This window comes from Panthera pardus, unplaced genomic scaffold (genome assembly GCF_024362965.1).
Source record: "Panthera pardus isolate Hobbes unplaced genomic scaffold, ASM2436296v1 HiC_scaffold_8, whole genome shotgun sequence".
NCBI lineage: Eukaryota > Metazoa > Chordata > Mammalia > Carnivora > Felidae > Panthera > Panthera pardus.
In genome coordinates this window covers 117,922,055-117,939,616 of record NW_026527013.1, presented here as the reverse complement: position 1 = coordinate 117,939,616, position 17,562 = coordinate 117,922,055, and positions in this window count along the sequence as shown.

The following is a 17,562-nucleotide window of genomic DNA, read 5'->3' as shown; positions in this document are numbered from 1 at the left end:
CCCCCCCCCCCCCCCGCCCCCGCCACCCCCACCGCCTCCCAGCCTGCGCTTGGGGGAAGGCTGCCCCAGGCCTTGGGCTCCATATTGCCAGGGAAGCCAATGGGTGAATTTGCCCTCAGAACAGGAATAAGACACCGCCCCCCGGGGGGCAGATGGAAAGGGGACTGCAGGTAGATAAGGACAGGGAACAGTCATCAGACCCAGCCATAGCCCAGTGGTGCTTGCCTTGGGGACAATTTCTGGAAGAATACTCACACTGGTGGCTAATTTCATGATAAAGGCTCAGCAGGTGAACAGCCCTTTCTCAGCAGGTGAACAGGATGCCTCAAAACCAGAGTCTGGTGAACTTGCCAAGCTCCAAATGCAAGGGAACTTCAGAGAAACAAGAGGCCCTGATGGTTTGTCTGGCCCATCCCCTCTCTGGTTCCCTTTTTTGGCCCTGCGTCTGTAAGGAAGGCTTCATTAGGAAGGACCGGGTGTTTCCTTCTTCTTCTATGTGTGCACGTCGCCAGGCCTGCAAACGAGACCCAGACCACCCCCACCACGCGGCTGTGAGCAGATATATTTAAATTTCTTTAAGCTTGGGTGACATCCTCGGATGAGGAGCTCTAAGTACCAAGAATTATTGTTATTACTATGTAGTTACTGCCTAGCATGCAGCGAATTACCCTGTCCTGCTGTGTAAAAGATGTATAGTGGGATGGGGAAGTGCGGAAGGAGGAGAGGCATGGGGATGTGAGAACCAGAGTGAAAAGTACTCAGGAGGAGCCCGACAGGAGCGCCCCGTGCATGGGCTCTTCACTCTTACGGCTGGAAGCAAAAACCGATTCCTTTCCACTCAGCAAACATAGGACACCATGAAGACGCTAGGACTGGAGAAGAATCACGGCCCAGGGCCTGAAGGCATGGAATTGTATCCCCAATTCCGAAACTTAGGACTGGTGCCTTGGACAAGCCAGTGAGTCTGCCTGGGTCTTAGTTCGTGCCACCTGGCCCATAGAAGGCTCCAAATAGCTACAGCAATTCCTATTACTACTGGCACTGCTGCTATTATCCGGCCTTGATCCAGTTGTCAATGATCTGCAGGACCCAGGACATTATCTGAAGCACTGTTTTCCCAGGATTTCCCAGGAGGGGTCACCAAAGAGATCCAGGAGAAATGGACACCAGCAGCCACTGTGGAACCACCCAAAGGGGTCTAATGGATGCCTCCCAGAATTGCCAAGGAATTCTGGGTCTCAATTCAACCTAAAAACAGTCGTTGAGAGGTGGGGGTGTTGTTAATGAACTCTGGGTCTCTGTTTATGGAAGAATAGCCAATATGGCCCACCTCCAGCTCCCCACCAAATCTGGAGACTATTCCGGAAACCACTGCTGACCACTGTGCATCCAATTCCTCTCCAAGGTATCAGGAGCGGATGTGGGCGGGTGGTCTTTATCAAGACTTCACACTGCATCTCTGCTTCGTCTACACCACACAGGGCAGGGACAACCTCTGTGGCTATACAGTCACCATACAAGCTTTGCCAGACCTAGGGGACTCTTTTATGAGAAGTATCAGACTTCTGCCCACAGAGAACTAACGATAGAGGAGGTAAGACAAAGCCTCCAGGGAAAGATGACTGACAGTACAAAGTGAGGGTCGACTGGAGAGCAGTGCAATTCAAGTTCAGATTCAGAGACTCCTGAAGTTCAGCTTCAGTAGTCAGAGGCTGCTTCACCGCTTCCTGGGAGATCATGGCGCAACTCAGTATAAGAACATCAGATCTAGATTGCAAATAAATACCCACCCCCACGGACACACAATGGTACACTTAGGTGATGTGTAGATGCTGTCGAACCAAGGTAAAAAATGATCGTGTCTCAATAACCAGTTGCCTGATTTACAGATGGGTTGACGCTGGTAGTTGGCTTTTTTCCCACTCAATTGTTTGAAATGACCTGATGATTTCGGGACATCTACCTAAAAGCCCACCCCCCTCCTTCCAGGCATTGATGGATATGAATTGATTAAAAAGAACAGGCTTCACCCTGAATAAAAGAAGCACAGCCCAGGAGTGGCAGCAACTATTGGGCTGTTGGGCATACGAGCTGTGCCCCCCACCTCTCACTTCCCTCTCTTACGGGGGTTCCTTCCACCCATCCCCACCCTGGTCGTTTCCAGCAAGGTGGGACTTCCGGCAATGAGTATGGTAAGTGGTCACTCACCAAAAGGTTAATTGAAAGGTGTCCTTTCCATCTTCCCTCTTAAAGGCTCAAGAATATGTCTCAAATGCCTCTATCACATTAATAGAAGAAAACAAACCCTTTTTAAAAAGGAAAAAAGACCCCACCGAACAGAACAGGCTTTGAGACGCCAAGCAGGCTAAACTCCATCGGCACATTTTATTGATTTCTTTTCTATTTCAGGGAAATGGCAACTCAGAAGACTGAGAAACACCCGGGGCTTCCAGATGAGGCACGGGGCACACCTCACGAATGCGTGTGTCCTGTTTAGGATGGAGCCATTTTCAAACCTGCTTCCTGCCATCATGCCAGACCTTAGTGAATTAAGTTAGGTTTAGAAAAACAAACACCTTCTTGGTATGTGGTAGCATTTCACTGGGCTACAAAGTGGGATCAGAGGGGTCTGAATGTCTCAGTCTCACTTATGAGACAGAATTTCAGGGGCCGAATAAAGTGCCCTGTGTCACCCATCTGCTTTCTAGACAGGGCAGGGAAGGTGGAGGAGGGTTAGGGAGAACTGGTGTGTGAGAAAGCAATGGGTTATTTTGAGGCCTTTTCCTTAAAATAGTGAAAGAATAATTGCATTGTCTGCTGTACTAAAAGTTTTCTTTTTTTTTTAAATTTTTTAAAAAATGTTTTATTTATTTTTGACAGAGAGAGAGAGACAGAGCATGAGTGGGGGAGGGGCAGAGAGAGAGGGAGACAGAGAATCCGAAGCAGGCTCCGGGCTTTGAGATGTCAGCACAGAGCCCGACGCGGGGCTCGAACTCACGGACCGCGAGATCATGACCTGAGCTGAAGTCAGACACTCAACCGACTGAGCCACCCAGGCGCCCCTGTACTAAAAGTTTTCAATAGATGATCTGGCTTTGCTCTTAAAAAAAAAAAAAAAGTACAAGAGACGTGAACTACACAACATGCCAACGAGAGAAGCTAATGCCTCTATTGTTGCAGATAATTTTTACAGAAGATTGTCCATTGCAGATTGTGACACATTCCCGACACATTCTCTCCCTCCTGCTCCTTCTCTCAGTTGGCTTTGAGGAAACACGCTTCCAAGTTTGAGAATTCATCTTGTCTGATTAATGATGTGTACATAGAGATTTCTGTCTCATCTTCCTTCTCCTGGTCTTTTTTATTCCGTTGTTTGCTGTGCTACAACCCCGCGGATAGATGGTTCTGCCGTGATAAATGTAAAGTTTGCATAAGCCATGTAACAGCAGGACAACCTATTATCACTGTACATTTTCCATGGCTGTGCAAACCTCTGTAGGCTATTTTATTGCTAATAGATCCACAGAGAAACAGTAGTGATTTTACGACTCTTTTTAAAATGGAAATTCATGTTTGAGAAATACAACTGGGAGGAAACAGATGTAAACCACTTAAGCATTTGCAGAAAATTGAGATGCACACTCTTATTTACAGACCTACATAGCCTCCATCGCTTTATTTTCAAAATTAAAATAAGCAATCTGTTTACCATGGGAAATGAGGAACTGTAAACTTGTTGGTTTTCCTTTTACATGACAATGGCCGCCATCGTTGGGTTTAATGGCAGAGGTGAAACAGGATGGCAATTTTTTCCCGTTAGATTTTATTGTCTATAACACATTCCCTCCGTAATCTGTGCGAGAGGTAGGCGAGTGGGAAAGATTTTAGTATAACTGTATGTCTGAACTCACATTATGCTCTAACAGCTAAAATGATTATCGCACACATTAGAAGGATTTTAACCAAGTACTTAACACTACCTGTAAATTGCTTAAAATATTGGAAAAGCCGACCAACCTCTGCAGAATATGCTTTTATGTGTCCAAATGCAAAAGCACAACCCATCCAAAAATGTTTATTCTTGACTTGTCCCAACCTTCTCGTATATTCGGGAATTGTGAAAAATCTCATATATCGGAGAGGAGATGTAAATTGAAGCGTCATGGAACAACACATTGACAATGTCTATGCGTTGGGTTTATCAGAGCGAGTTCCTTATAACATGTGGAGGCCCCTCTAATTTTTATTGTTTGGGGTTTTTTTTTGTTGTTGTTTGCTTTGTTTTGTTTTAACGTTTATTTATTTTTGAGACAGAGAGAGACAGAGCATGAACGGGGGAGGGGCAGAGAGAGAGGGAGACACAGAATTGGAAGCAGGCTCCAGGCTCTGAGCCATCAGCCCAGAGCCCGATGCGGGGCTCGAACTCACAGACCGCCAGATCGTGACCTGAATTGAAGTCAGACGCTTAACCGACTGAGCCAGCCAGGTGCCCCTGGGTTTTTTTTTGTTTTTTTTTTTTTTTTTAGTTTTGAAACCACACTTTAAAAAATTGCGGGTAAATATACATAACATAAATTTTGTCATTTTAGCCATTTCTACGTGTACAATTCAGCAGCACGAGGTCCATTCACAGTGTTGTGCAACCACCACCGTCTCCAGAAATTTTTCATCTCCCCAAACAGAAACTCTACCCATTGATCATCAGCTCTTTATCACCCCTCCCCAGGCCCCTTGCAACTTCTGCCCTACTTCCTGTCACTACGAATGTGACTGCTTGAGGCACCTTACATAAGTAGAGTTATACAGTGTATGTTCTTGTGTGTCGGGTTCATTTCACGTAGTACAATGTATTCAGGTCTGTCTGTGGTGTGGGACGTGTCAGAATGTTTTTTCCTTTTTAAGCCTGAATGGTATTCCTTGTGTATACACGCCAAATTTTGTTATGCCCTCACCTGATTTTAACATTGAGGAGTACTACCAGCACCGCGGGGATGGCGGTGGCCCGCCTATTGCTGAGCCCCGCAAAGCAGCCCACAGCAAGCCAAGGAGAAGGACAGCGGCCCAGCACCAGATCTACAGAGTGAGGCAGGGAGGCCTCCCCTGCGTGATCCATACCTTTCTGGTCTCTGTGTAATTCCCGGCTGTGTGAGCCTTTTGAGTTCATCCCGGATCTTTACTGTAAATGTGAAAGGAGGCTAAGCCAAACCCTCTTAGAGACCGAAATTCTTCTTGGAGACAAGTTATCATGGATTTCAGCCCAAGGCCAGAGAATAGGACACGTTCTCCGTGTTCCTTTGCAACCTCAGTGCCCCCGCAAAGCCATCCCTTCCACCATCTTGGAGGAGGCATTGGAAAGACTCCCTGATCCCAGCTCTTGGGTCACAGCCAGCAAGGCACAGCCACGGCGAGCCAGCCTCTGAGCAGACTCATTCTCAGTGAAAACCATACTGTATGGAGACGGTATTGAGTACATTCACAAACCGATTTGCCATGCACTCCTCCCTTTTATACTGGGGGAATGAAGTGCCCACCATTGACCTTGTTATCTCATGGCCCGTGTGATGTATAGGGGCTTCTGTTCACAGCCCCTGTGGTGACATAAGCTAATTACGGACACATGTGGAGGAAGCTTCACGACTCAACCGCTATCACTGCCCACAGTCACCACGGTCTTCCACGGACTCACCCCTGTTTGCTGCATTGCTGCGTGTCGTTACCAGCAAAGCGGGGGTTTTCACAGTACCTGTAAAATTAATTTCTGTCATTGGTGTATTATCTGATGATTAAATAACCTTGGGGTTTTGCCTAAGCATCTCTGACATTTTACAAGGGAAAATGGACATTTGTCAAGTGCAAATCTTATTAATGGAGAGATTCTGTGGCATCGACAAAAAATTTTCGTATACGTGTATTTATCCTACACAGCAACAATCCTATGAGGTGTTGAGGATAGCTCTGTGATCCCCACTTTATTGACGAGACCAGGCGACTTGTCCACGGACTTTAAGCCAAGGTGCTGTGTCTTCTAAGGCAAGCCACCTGCCCTTCCCAGCAACGCTGGCCTCATCTCAACGCCTTCTCCCTTTCTCTGTTGATGTCCTCTCCCAAAGTGCTCTCACCATTCGCTCTTTGCTTAGCACCTCTGCAACCATTTTCCCTTCTTCTCTCCCATGCTTTCCTCAAAATTTTGCCTTCACCTTTGACTTCACTCACTCCTCAGCCACCTTCCCTGGACCAGGAAACACTTGGTCCTGCCTCTCCTCAAGGCTCTGGATGTTGCCAGGCTCGGGCCACCTCCTCATCCTGGTGACAGTCTCCCAGAGGCCAAACGTCAAATACGGCTTCTCCTAAATCCACTTCTTTCATGCCTGAAACATTTTTCCTGCTAGGCATTGCATCGAGATACTTTGTTTTGGTTTTGTTTTGTTTGGAGTGTTTTTGTTTGTTTGTTTTTGGTTAGCAATCTGATTTGTCTGTTCATGACCTTAGGAGCCATCATCTTTTCTCTCTTTAAATTCTCCCTGTGCTCTCTTTGCATCTGCTCTAATTCACACCCCCCCCAACCACGCCCCATTCACGCTCCCAGAATGTCCCGCCACTCTCACATGTACTAACATTCATGCTAACGGTTCTTCAGTGTTACCTAAATATCAGACATATGTTCTCTTAATTAATCCTTGAAATAACCCCATGAGATAGGCTTCGTTATTAATCCCATTTTACAGATGAGGAAACTGAGGCACAGAGAGATTCCATTAACTTGCTCAACGTCACCCAGCTGGTCAGTGGAGGACAGGGGTTTGAACCCAGGTAGCCGGACTCCAGAGCACATTAAGTGCTACACCCCAGGTAGCTCCCTGCAATTCGTCACCATCTGCCGCCCTCCCTGTCACACTACTTCCTTCTTGAAGAGAATGAATAGTGTACTTGACCTTGGTCTGCTAAGCGAAATAGCAAGAAAGTTCCTCCAACTTTCCTGACACATTTTTTTTTTTCTTTTTGCTGGCCTCCAGAACAAAGCCAATGTATCTGCTGATGAAGCTCAAGGACTAAATGACTTGCGAACGTGGTCCTGGGTTCCATTTCAGCCAACAGCCGGAGGGCTGGCTGGCTGGGCACCTGTTCCTCCCCGGTAAGGAGCATTCATACCATATGTTGTCTCTCTTATTTTCCTCTACCTTGCACAGAAGCTTCCAGGAATCTTTTCAGTCCTCTTCTCTTCTAGCTCTCCTGGAAGGTGAAAGAGGCAAGCAGCCAGTTCGGGCCTTTTCTCTGACCTTGGATTCCTGCGCATCTCTTCATCATCACAATCTGAACTGCAGCTGTGTCTTGCTTCCCTTTCCGGCTGACTTGCCCTAAATGCCACCGTAGTGCCTCTGAGTCAAACCAGGGGAAAGGTGTTTCTTGCTCTGAGTTTCCAAATTCGTGCAGATTCATTCTGGCCACTACGGGTGTTCTGGGAATTTCCTTTCTTTTCCCCATCCCCTGCAGGCTCTGCCCAACACTTATCCAGTCATTTCCTCCCTCTTCGGGTTCCCATCTCCTGTCAGCCGCGCCCAGATACATGGCTTCGTTGAACATGTGTTGAATCTCACAGCACCTGCGAGATGCGGAGAGATGGGTGCTTATATCCCCAAGGGATGCTTCCGAGGGAATTCGCTTCTGACTTACTCAACATGATAACTTCCTCTTCTTCCAGGAAACCTTCCTGGATCACCCTTCTGAGTCACTGGCCTTTCTCTGTATTCACAGCATCTACTTTCTGGCCTCTATGTTCTACAATTCATCCTATTTTGCCTTGTGGCATTACCTGCATTACTGTCATGAGTTGTTATTAATGTCTCATATATTTATGCTTTTGTCTCCTCAACTAAATTTTAAGTTCCTTGAAGGGGTTTATACTTCTGGATATTCTTCATACTGCCTTGATTTCAATAATTTCGCTATTTGATTTAAGCTCTGGTTGGATAGCGAAATACATGTTATAGAGTGCCCCAAGCAAGAGGATTTGGTGAGTCATTTTGAAATTCCATGAGTTCTAGTTAATCGTTTTCCCTTTTGCCAATTGGCATTCTATTTCTAAATGAATGAACGAACAAAGGAGCTAACAGCAAGCAGGCTATCCTCCAGTTCATCATCAGAAATAAGAAAATAGTTTTCCAGCATGACTATATAGCCTGAAAATGGCGTTTTTAAAAACTATCAAAAATATAAAACAATCCCTTTATGGGCAGCGGTATTGTTTCCGGGTTAAGAAGATGCATGCTATGGATTGAATTCTGTCCTCCCAAAATTTGTATGTTGAAGTCCTAACCCCTGGTGCCCATTGTATGTGATCACATTCAGAGAAAAGGTCTTTAAAGGTGTGATTAAGTTAAAATGAGGTGCTTAAGGTTGGCCCTAATCTAGTATGAATGTGTCCTTATAAAAAAGAGGAAATTTGGACCACATGGAGAGAGACACAGTAGAGGAATGACCATGTGAAGACACAGCAAAGAGGTGGCCACCTGCAAGCCAAAGAAAGAGGTCTCAGGAGGAGCCACACCTGCTGACATCTTGATCTTGGACTTCTAGCCTCCAGAACTGTAAGAAAATACATTCCTGTTGTTTAAGCCATCCAGGCTGTGTGGCATTTTGTTATGGCGACCTGAGCAAGCTAATACAATGTAATTTGTACTCAAACAAACTTCGTATTTCTTCTCTGTCATTTAGTCACAGACCAAATGCCTTGGGGGCATGTGATTTAAGTTGTTCGTCAGTTTCCTCATCTGAAAAATGGGACTAGCCACACCTATGTCTCTGTGTTGGTAGGTGACAGAGTTCAGGGTTAAAGACTGGGCTTTGGAGTGGGATGGTCCAGAGTTGGAGTCCAGGCTCTACAGCATATCAGCGGTGACATCTTGGGGAATGTTCCCTAACTGCTTCATGATGTTTTGATGAAAATTAAATGAAGGCTGTCACACCAATTCTCAGTAAATATTAGCTTCTCTTTCTTATTCAGGGGAAAGGAAGTCTCAGCCAGTGGGTCTCAAAGGCCAGCTCATCCTACCAGGAGGTGAACATATCAAGTTGTTTTGGCCTGATGCTACTAAAGGTTTAATTCTTCTAACTCCCTTTGTTGTGATTTTATACTCACAGCACAACCTTCTGACTGTGCTTCCCCAGGGCTCTGCCAAAGACCTTGGTGACTGGGTGTTCCAGCTCCTCTGACAATTGTATTTCTCGTTGTGATCCTGCCACTTACCAGCTAGCTTGGGCAGCGACTGAATTCCTTTGTCTTCATTTTCTAATTTGCAGAAAGGGGAGAATGTCAACTGGATATCGTGATAAGTCGAGAAGGAAAAGTGGCAATAGAAACAACAGCAGCTAACAAATATGGAGCACTTAGCGTGGGGGGAGGCACGTGCTAAGTGCTTTGCAAACATGATCTCATTAAATGAGATATTGATAAGTCTTGGTAGAGTACCTGGCACACTATAAACACTCAGTAAACGGTGGCAGGTAAATGACTGTGGCGAACAGGAGATTATTTCCCATGTAGCTTATTTCCAGGAGTAGAATATGCTGATTGTGCCCATCTATTTTGCCCATCCAAGTATTTCAGGGCATGTAACAGATTTCTGAATTTGAAATGATATATTGGCATTCTGCTTTAATGCCTCCATGTCAAAAATATGGTTAGCGTGTCCATTCCCGAGAAACAGATCACCTCTGGGTGTGCTGACAAAGTCAGATTTCTAATCTTAAGAGACAAAAGACTAAACTTTGTTTTGGAAGATTCACCAAGCTCATGAATAGAAGGGGGGGGGGGGGTTTCTTTTTTTTTTTTTTTTTTTACCTTCTGATTATGGTAAACTGTTTTCAGTGGGTCTGCTATAATCCACTGTGTGAATTTAGCATAATTCTCGTAACCGTTTTAGCATAATTCCTGTAACGGTTTCCTTATTCGAAGACATCTCAACTTAATACTTTTTTTTTTTTTTTTTTTTTCACAAATGACACCACAAAGAGCACGATTGTGTATGAGATTTTGTTTGGGCTGTGAAATGTTTTCAAACAAGCTAAGTGATGTTGGAATGATGTCAATTATTGAGTTCACCCACCAGCCTGCCCTTAAAGAACTCTGAGGAACGAAGCTGGCTCTCCTCTTTCTTGCATCGGGTGCCCATGGTAGGCCCCCTGGAGGAGGGTGGATGGGACTGAGATGGCCATAGGGTAAGAGAGGCAGAGGCTTCAGGACCGGTCCCCTGGGGTACGCAGGGAGTCACTGACCAAGCCATTTGCGGAGAACACGTCTCGTCTGCTAACTCATTGTCCCTGACTCTAATTGTCAGAGCTGGCAACGCAGTCTGCACTTTGGAGTTGGTGCCTTCAACAGCCATGTCTTCAGGGGGTGCATGTGGGGCAATAAAGACTATTGAGAATGTAAGTTAAGGTTATTGCTTCCAGCCACACACATTCCACTCGCAGGCTGATTAGTACACTGAAGAGCTCTCATTGACATTTCGTGGTTTAACATAAAGATTTCTTATGCATAGCTCAGGAAAGAGAGACAGATTTTGAAACAGCTGTCTAATATCTCTGTCAACATAGAAATTAAATAGATTTAGGAACTTCAGAAAAACATACGCGCATTTAATGCCCAGTAATGATCAATTCCAATTTCCAGTTGCAGAAATAGGAATTGTTTTCAATGTGTTCTGTGGGTTATTCCAGATAAACATCTGGCATCATTTTATTTCTTTTTAATCATTTGAATGGTGATATTATAAGTCTATCTATTTATTTGTCCGGCTATAGAGCTGATGATACCATGAAGATATTGAAATGATCCCATGCCTCCATCATCTTTCAAATGAAAACATTAAATTGTCTTAAAGTAACCATTTCACATTCAGCATATATCAACTTTGAATTACAGACTTCCTCCAAGTTAGTAGCAATTCTTTTTTTCTTTACCACTGATAATGAAAGACAGAAACACCACCTTGCCTTCAGGGTCAGAAATGTGTTTGTGTTGGAATGAGAGCAACTCTTTGTTTTCCATATCGTGGAGACAGTGCACACAGAAGAGAGATCCAAAACTCAAGACTAGGGTGTGATGTTCTTTTAGTCGACTTGTTAGTCTCAACCAATCAAAAAGACCATCCTCATCTAGGCAGCTTGTGAGTGAGAGGAGAAGCTTTGCCTGATCTGGGTTCAAATCCCAGCTCGCTCCTTTCTAACTTTGTGGCCTTGATCAACGTGACTCACTTCGCAGAGTCCCAAGTTCTTCATCTTCGGCACAGATGAATAATAATCCGTTATTAATGAAATGCTGAATATGGAGCGTCTCCAGACCCTGAACATGGTAGGTGCAGAATAGATGACAGCCATCCTATCATGAGGACAAATCCAAAGCCACCGAGCCCTCAGCTCAGTCTACTCTGCACTGAATTTGAGAAAATGGGCTGAAATGAATTAGGCTAGGTACCTGCAAAGGTAATCCATTTATTTACCCATTTGTTGTTATAATAACAAGAGCAAAAGGAAACTAACTTGAGTCTAGATGCCCAACCTCTTCCTCTCTCAGAGGAGCACCTCAAACAAATGAGCAGTTCGGCTCCTGTTCAGGAAGAAAATATGGGAACTCACACCCGCTGAGAGCAATAGAAAATCAGAATTACAGATCATGTTAGTAAGAGGTTACTTTGGAACTCTGAGAACAGTTTTAGTTATGGTTGATTTAGACTAGTGTGAGATTGTAAACAAAACATGCCTTCGGTCTGTAAGTCCTGTAGCTTCTTTGGGGTAGTTTTAAAGAAATACAGCAGTGCGTAGATTTACAGCTCTCCATGACCTTCCACGAATGCCGATGCACATCTGGGCCAATCAAAGGTGATACTACACTCAGTAAAAGCTTGGTATAAAGTGGTTTTTCTACTGCATTGAATTTGCTGTCCCCTAGAAAAGGGCTAACATCCCCATTCCTGAGCATTGGATAGTATTTCAAGTGCCATTTGCTTTACTCAAATCAAGTCCTTAAAAGTGGCAGTTCTAGGGGAGCCAGGGTGGCTCAGCCAGGGTGGTTAAGTATCCATTTCTTGATTTCAGCTCAGGTCATGATCTCATGGTTGTGAGATCGATCCCTGCGTTGAGCTCCACGCTGTGCTTCGAGCCTGCTTGGGATTCTCTCTCTCCCTCTTTCCCTGCCCCTTTCCTGCTCTCTCTCTCTCTCCCTTCCTCTCTCTCTCTCTAAAAAAAAGTGGCAGTTCTATTTTCTGAACTCATAGGCGATAAAGCATGTGGACCAACAGCTTCGGATCCCAACCCTGGTTCTAGTCGATCCTAATCATGTGACTAGTTCCCACATCTGGAAAAGGAGAGTAATTGCGGAAGGTGCCTCAGGAGGGAGAAGGAAGCCGAGCTAATGCCTATGATATATGTTGCCTACCGCCTGGCACATAGTAAGTGCCCACTAAAATGATGGATTAAATAGTAGCTGTTATAGATAGAAATAATGCTGGCCCACAAATCTGAGACCGAAAATAAGTAGGAAAATCCCAAAGAACATTATGTGCTCTTCCTTGTACTTCCCTTTTAGTCTGGTTTTCAAAAGAAGCCACCTTCAAAGGTGCCTCTTCCCCGACTGCCCTGAGGTAATACTGTTGTGTGTTTTGTGTTAATCCCTCTCTGTTTCACCTAAAGTTTTCTATATATCCCTGAAAGCATGTAGTTTTAGACTTGCCTCCATTTTCTCTTTTTGTTCAACATTATGTCCGTGAGACTCACTCTTGCTTTGTCGTGCCCATAATTTATGCGCTTTCGCAGCTGTATTCCTTGCTGCAAATTTCCACAGTGTATTCATCCAATCTCTTGTTTATGGCCATCTGGGTTCTTTCCAGTCTTTGCTTCTATGAGCATCCTTACACATGTCATCTGTAGCTGGCATGCAATAATTTTTATAGGATCCTTATGATGAGCAAATTTTAGAATTTTACTGAATTTCATACCTATTACAATGTGCATGTAGTTTTTCTCCTTTAATTTCTTGATGTGGTAAATTAAAGTGAGAATTTTTCCTAATATTGAACCAATGGTGAATTTCTGGAGTAAACTCTGCTTGATCTCTTATTTGTTAAAAAAATTTGTTTTACTTTTATTTTATTTAGTATTTAGAGCACACGATCTGTCTTTATCTAGATTTGATATCAAGATTATACCAGCCTCAATAAATTACTTAAAGTCTTTCCTTCTTTCTTTCTTTTCTTTTCTTTTCTTTTCTTTTCTTTCCTTTTCTTTTCTTCTTCTTCTTTTTTTTTTTTTTGAGAGAGAGAGAGAGAGAGAGAGCTGGGGGGAAGGAGAGAGGATCTCAAGTAGGCTCTAAGTGCAGCTTGGAGTCTCAATCCCACAATCGTGAGATCACGACCTGAGCAGAAATCAAGAGTCCCCCAACTGAATAAGCCACCCAGGTGCCCATTTCCTTCTTCCTTCCTTCCTTCCTTCCTTCCTTCCTTCCTTCCTTCCTTCCTTTCTTTCTTTGTTTTTAATGTTTTGAGAAAAGCTTGTGTAACATAACAATCACATATGACTTATGTCTTGTAAGTTTGGTAGATCTGGAGTTTTCCATGTGAAAATATTTTAATGGTTATTCAACTAGATTTCCTCCTTTGTCAAAAGTACTTTGGGGGCGACTGGGTGGCTCAGTCGGTTAAGCATCCGACTTCGGCTCAGGTCATGATCTCACGGTTTGTGAGTTCGAGCCCCGCGTCGAGCTCTGTGCTGACAGCTCAGAGCCTGGAGCCTGCTTCAGATTCTGTGTCTCCCTCTCTCTTTGCCCCTCCCCTGCTCACACTCTGTCTCTCTCCCTCTCAAAAATAAATAAACATTAAGAAAAAAAAAAGTACTTTGGTCAATTATATTTTTCTAGAAATGTGTCCACTTTATATTTCCAAATGTATCAGTAAAGAATTGTCTGAAATATTCTTAGAGTCTGCTGCACCTATAGCTTGTTCTTTTTTCTCCTTGACATTGGCAATTGGCACCTCTCTCTTTTAGAGATGAATCTTGCCAGAGGTTTGTCCGCATTGTTAGTCTTTGTGGAGAATCACTTTTCAGCTTGGTCAGCTCTCCCTGCAGTATTTTTGTCATTCTTATTTCATCAACTTCCGTCCTTTAATATTTCCTTTCTTCTACTTTGAGTTCATTGTGCTGTCATTTTTCTAATTGATTATATCATTAATTTTAAGCCTTTCTTCTTTTTAGTATGTGTTGATCTCTGTGAAAGTACCACTTTCGCTGCATCCCACAAGATTTAAAAAAAAATTAAAACTTTTATTTTGAGATGGTTATGGAGTCACATGCAGCTGTAAGAAATAATACAGCAGGAGCACCTGTATCCTTTGTCCAGTTTCCCCAGTGGTAACATCTTACAAAACTACAGCATGAGATCACAACCAGGATATCAGCATTGACACAGCCAAGGCACAGAATATTTCCATCACTGCAGGGGCCGCTCATGTTGCCCTTCCCATGGCCACTCTAGTTTCCTTCCTGCACCCACCCCCTCCTCAACTCCTGGCAACAACTAATCTCTTGTTTGTTTGTTTAACTCTGTTCTCTGAAGAATGTTATATAAATGGAATCACACAGTATGTAACTTTTGGGAATTGGCTTTTTTCACTTATCATAATTCTCTGAAGATGTATCTAGACTATTGGATGTACCAATAATCAAAACGTGTTCTTTTGTATTGCTGAATACTATTCCATTGTATGGATGTACCACAATTTATTCCACCATTCACCCAATGAAAGATATTTGGGGGCGCCTGGGTGCCTCAGTTGGTTGGGCGCCTGACTTGATTTCAGCTCAGATCGTGATCTCACAGTTCGTGAGTTTGCTCCCCGCATTGGGCTCTGCACTGACAGTGCCCCTTTCTCTCTGACCCTTCCCTGCTCGCATGCTCTCTCTCAAAAATAAACTTTTTAAAAAATTGGAAAAAAAAAAAAGATATTTTGTTTGTTTCCAGTCTTTGGCTATTACCAATGAAGCTGCTGTGAACATAAGTTTTCATTTCTCTGGGATAAGTTCCCAGGAGTGCAATTGTTGGGTTATGTGATAGTTGCATGTTTAGTGTTTTAAGAAATTGCCAAACTGTTTTTCAGAGTGGTTGTACATTTTACATTCCTACCGGCAACGTATGAGTGATCGAGTTTCTCTGCATCCTTCCCAGTATTTGGTGTTGTCACTATTTTTTTTTTTTTAGCTGTTCTCATAGGAGTGATATCTCATCATAGTTTTAATGTGCATTTCCCTAGATTAATGATGTTAAACACGTTTTCATGTGCTTATTTTCCATCTGCATATCTTTTTCAGTAACATACCTCTTCATGTCATTTGCCCATGTTCTAATTGATTAGTTTTGATTTTTGCTGTTGCGATTTGAGAGTTCTTTATATATTCTAGATACTAGTTCTTCATTCCACAAATTTCGTTGATAATATTTTTCTTATTCATTTTTCATATTAAGCAACTTCTCATTTTCACTACGAACCATGAGTAACCATGGGTCCTTTAAAACATATGCTTTAAATGTTCAAAACAAGTGGGCTTTTAGAAATTATCTTTTTATAACTTAGTTAAAATTTAATTTCATTGTTGTCAGTAAATGTCAGTAAATGACACATACCAATTATCTGAAATTTGTCAACACTTGATTTTGGCTTATAATATGGTCAACTTCCATCATTGTTTTCTGTGTGCTTGAAAATAATCTCTATTCTCGCATTGTTAGAAATACTATTTATGTATATCCATCAGAATAATCTTGTGATGTCCAATTTTCTGTGACTTTTTTTTTCTCTGCTTGATTTATCAACCACTGAATGTCTCCCTCAGTGATGGCCTATTTGTTATTTCTTCTTAGAATCTGTCAATTTTTGTTTTATGTGTTTTGAAGATTCATCACTAAGTACGTACAAGTTCCCAGTGAAATCTTTTAAAAAATGTGTACTGATGTTCATTATCTACAGTAATGCCTTTCACCTAAGGTCAGTCTGTTTTATCTGATATTATTTTATGCTAGATTTCTTTTGGTTACTATGTGCCTGTTGTGACAGAGTGGTTCCTGCAACTCTGTCTTTCGTGATATGATTCTTCCTTTCTCACACTTTTAGCTGGAGACTCGGTCGTCTGAGTAAAGACTACATTCCCCAGGCTCCCTTGCAGCTAGGTGTGGCCATATGACTAAGATCTGGTAAATGAGATAAAAACAAGTGGGTTGTTTGGCAGCTTCCAAGAATCTACCTTAAGATGTAACACAGGATATTCCATGTCTTCTTCTCCATCCTTCCTTCATCCTCCGTCTTGGAATGCAGATACTATCATCTTGGACCTACTGCTTAAATCAGCCCAATATGGAACCATGGGATCAAAAAAGTCTAAGTTTCTGACAGGAGGGAGTGCCACAGACACAGAAAAAATAAATTTCTGTCTTGTTTAAGCCACTGTCATTTGGAGTTTTCTGTTACTTGCAGTCAAACCCATCTCACAATGATATACCTATCATGTTTTTTTCTTTCTTTTGTTTTCAAGTTTCCATTTTCTTATATTTTATGGAAATTAATTATAAACACAACTTGCGGTTTTGGTTTTTGGTTTTTTTTTTTTTTTTTTGATGCTGTTGTATGTTCTCTTTTAATTCAACCCTGATTTGATGGCCTTAGTCTCTTAACTAGAAAGTTTAGTCCATTTCCCCTGAGTGTGATTATTAATATATGTAGTAAGAATTTTATGTATGTGTTTATTTATATCCTGCCCCAGATCACTGAGGTTTTAAGACCACTTACAGAGGCAGAGCCTTATGGTAAGATAAAATAAAATATAAAATAGTTAAAGGAATTGAGGAAAAGCAAACTGCGTTAATTAATTAATTCTCATTCCCACTTTTATTAATCAAAGACATGAAATTGCTGATAAGAACTTCTGATTAGCACATGATAACCCAAATTATCCTTATGAAATTCTACCAGGATCACAAAATAAGATAAAAATAGTATATTGAATTAAAATATATTAATGATCACACTCAATGGAAATTGAGTAAACTTTCTAGTTAAGAGACTAAGGAGATGAAAAATAAGCTTCTTTTTTGGCCTGTTTGCCTTATTCAAGTTCCATTATACTTTTGGAAATGTTATTACCCTAGGGGCCTATCCTTACCTTCACTTACCTCACTTGAGGAAGACTTACTCTGACCTCCACCTGAAATCTGGAAAAATTAATGCTTCTCTCATTGCTCTCATTCCTGCATAGACTGCTCTCCACTTGACAAAACTTTTCTTGTTCTCGTGTCTCAGCCTAAGTGTCACCTCCTCCTGGAAGCCTTCCCTGACCAGCTCATGAACTTGAGCAGACAGCCTCTACAGTGGACTGCCATCACACTCTAGAAGGGTGTGTCAGAGCTTCTGTCTCCTCATGTGGTTGCCTGTTTCCTTGTTTACACCTTCAAATAAACTGTTGAATCCACTGAAGGTGGGCTCTGTACCTAAGTTTTTCACTGTTGTGCCTCCAGTGTCCAGA